Source organism: Hevea brasiliensis, chromosome 9 (assembly GCF_030052815.1).
Source record: "Hevea brasiliensis isolate MT/VB/25A 57/8 chromosome 9, ASM3005281v1, whole genome shotgun sequence".
Classification (NCBI taxonomy): Eukaryota; Viridiplantae; Streptophyta; class Magnoliopsida; order Malpighiales; family Euphorbiaceae; genus Hevea; species Hevea brasiliensis.
This window is the reverse complement of record NC_079501.1, coordinates 66,372,189-66,375,526: the sequence shown is the minus strand read 5'-3', so window position 1 is coordinate 66,375,526 and position 3,338 is coordinate 66,372,189. Positions and strand designations below refer to the sequence as shown.

The following is a 3,338-nucleotide window of genomic DNA, read 5'->3' as shown; positions in this document are numbered from 1 at the left end:
GCTACCTTGCAAGCAGAATTTTGGCAAGCTTCCTTCATGAAAGTTGGCACATTTTGTGCCTAGTTTCACCTCCAATTGGTCAAATATCAATTGGAGCCACCCACTTAAAGTTATAGTCCTAAAATACAAACTGCCTTATTGCAATTCTTGCATACATATCAAACATCACTTTTAACACTCACCAAACTTAACATTCAAACTAATTCTGGTTGTACCATGACCTAAACATAATTCACAACACATTATAAGTCATTTTGGCAGCTTACAATTACATTCAATGTGCACCAACAAGTGCAGAATTTGCCCAACACAATTTATAACAATTTAACTCCATAACCAAGCTCATTCACATGTCCAACCTTCACACTACTATACATACATTCAAACTGCCATAACAACCAACACATTTTAACATCATTATTCCATAAACCAAGCATGAATTCCAGCATTCTTCAAGAGTTAATAAACTGCCACAATGGTACACTTACATTCCATTACTTTCCAAGCTTTAAATCTCATTTTACATTTACATATACTAAGTATACATTACCCAAATAATTTCCTACACAATATAAATTTAATCAATTATTTAATTCACCATTTACAAGCACAATTAAACTGCCTTCAAGGTGTTTCCATGGCTGCCAAAAGTGCACATTCCCATTCAACATCAAAACTCAAAAATTTCTCCATAAATCAAACACCCATAACACCCTTACAAACTTTAACAAAGCAACAATCAAAACTCAAACTTACCTATGGATGAGACTTCTTAAATCTTCACCAAAACTTGGTCTTCTTGCTGCCAATCTACTGCCCAAGTTGTGTAGACTAACTTTGATGAAGGAAGGTAGAAGGAAAGAAGCTTGAATCTCATATGCATGGAGCTTCAACCATGCGTCAATGGAGTTTTTTGGGAGCAAATTTTCTGCTGGTTCTAAGGTTGAAGATGAAGATGTATATTCTACCCAAATGAAGCTTTAGTGGTCCACTTAAATGAGTTAGTGGACCACTATGTAAGAATTAAATCATTGTTTATTCTAAGGTTCCATTTTTCCACATTTAACTCCCAATTTTTGCTATTTACATTAGGTACCACCAATTTAATTTTTCATGACATTTTCCAATTGTAATATTATTTATTTTTAATGGACATTTAGGTCAAAAGACAACTTGGGGTGTAAAATGACCACAATGCCCCTGTTCGGGTTGCATTCCCGATTTTTCGGTAACACCGGGTTTTGTTTATTTTTCGATTTCTCGCTTTTCTTTATACTAATTATTTAATTTTTCTTTGATATTTCTAATGATATTTCTACTTCAATTGATGTCTCTTTAACTCCTAAAAATATTTTTCAGGGTTTCCCGCGGTCCAGGGCTAGTCAACGGTCCACGCCGTGACTTCCCGGTGCGGTCACCCATCGCTAGGGTTCTCGGCTCGCTTAACTTAGTTGCATTTCTTTACTATTATTTTTCTTTATTTTTCTTGTATTTTCTTTTCTTGTATTTCATTATTTAATGTCTCCTCACTCATATCGAAGTGTAGTTCTAGGCATTCTAGCTGTCCAGACAACACTGGTCACCGGAACAGTAGAACGCACTACCGAACTTAGGGGTGTTACAAGCAGCATCTATCATACTGCGGTCCATTAGTAGAAGTCCCTCATAGAAATACTGAATCAACAGCTTCTCACTTATTTGATGATGGGGACAGCTTCTTAAATCTCTCCCAATACTCATACAAACTCTCTCTATTGTACTGCCGGATGCCACAAATTTCTTTTCTTATGTTGGTAGCAAGGGAAGTAGGAAAATACTTCTCCAGAAATATCTGCTTCATCCCATTCCATGAGTTGACAGATCCAGAAGGAAGGTAATACAACTAATCCTTAGTTGTGCCTTCCAGTGAGAAGGGAGAAGCTCGAAGCTTGATTTGATCCTCTGAAACTCCTTGAGGTTTCATGCTGGAACACACAACATGAAATTCCTTTGGATGCTTATGTGGATCCTCACCTGCAAGACTATGAAATTTAGGCAATAAATGGATTAGTCCAGATTTTAACTCAAAAGCAACATTTAAAGTAGGGTATTGGAAACACAAAGGCTATTGGTTTTGATCAGGAGCAGCCAACTCTTTCATGGTTCTAGCAGCCATGGTTTCATTTTCGGAATTTGATTTTAAATCCGAATCCGAATCCGAACATAACTCCTTTGGAGATTGGACTCCTTCAGATGTACTCGAAATCTACCTAGCTTGCTTAGCCAATTTTGTAACACCCCTCACCCGTCTACAGTATAGCCGAGCAAGGCATGCTACACGGCGTGCCAGAGCACCTAGTTTGTGATTATTTTATTTCCTGAACTCAATTTGATTTTAAGAAGTCTTTTATGTAATATTCATCTCATGCTGATACTATTTTCATACTTTAATAAAATCAGAGTTTGAAAAATGGTAATAATAATTTAGCAAGGTGCCGTCTGTATTTTGGACAAACTGTCCTTTCAAACCTATTGAAAATAGTTTAATATGATAATATCAAAATCTCAAATATTTCACAGTCTCTATTTCTCAGTAAAGTCAATAAACTTTTACAGTCATTAAACAGTTCCATAATACAGTCCATAATAATTTAAATATATCCAGAAAATCTCCATGTTATTTAATATATACAAAATATTACAAACTTTAGAGCTTTCATAACATTACAAAATAAAGGGCCGAATTTCAAAATACAACAGAAGTACAAAATACAAGATGTCCTAAGTCCTACCATGTATGCAATGCAGTGCAGATGACTCTGGACTCCTACGCAGATCTGATGTCTCACCCGGTCGTAGGTCTGTTGGGCTCCCCAGCTGTGTCTCCAATACCTACGCGTTACAAAAGCAATGCGCTAAGCAATTTTGCTTAGTGGTGCCAAATATAAAGAAATATACACTAAAATAAAGTAAATGAATTTATGACATCGGTATTCTTTACAATTGTTGATTCTACTTTTATTTGCTAACATTTCAATTTGTGCTAATTTTGGTGGTACTGTATGTTAGAAGACTAGATTTAACTATTTGAATTTAATAGTGCTTAAATTAACTACCCGTGTAGCCTATATACTGACCAGATTGGATAAATGGATATACTGGCACTAGCTACCTAGTACCTCGTGCCGTCACACCGTCGGTCACAAAGTGTCTCCTGGTGTGCAAATAGTGTGGTTAAAAGCCATATAGTCAATCTGGCGATAAGCCAAGAATAAATACACAATATGTATAGCCGTAGGCTATTAAAGTCACAGTGCGACATAATAAGCTGTAAAAACACAGTATGGTATGAAGCCATT

General features: G+C 36.0%; 1 pseudogene; it reads left to right on the top strand.

The window, feature by feature from the left end:
* Window positions 1-1,696: 1,696 nt before the first annotated feature.
* LOC131183691 (small nucleolar RNA R71) lies at window positions 1,697-1,792 on the top strand (annotated as a pseudogene).
* The last annotated feature ends 1,546 nt before the right edge of the window (window positions 1,793-3,338 follow it).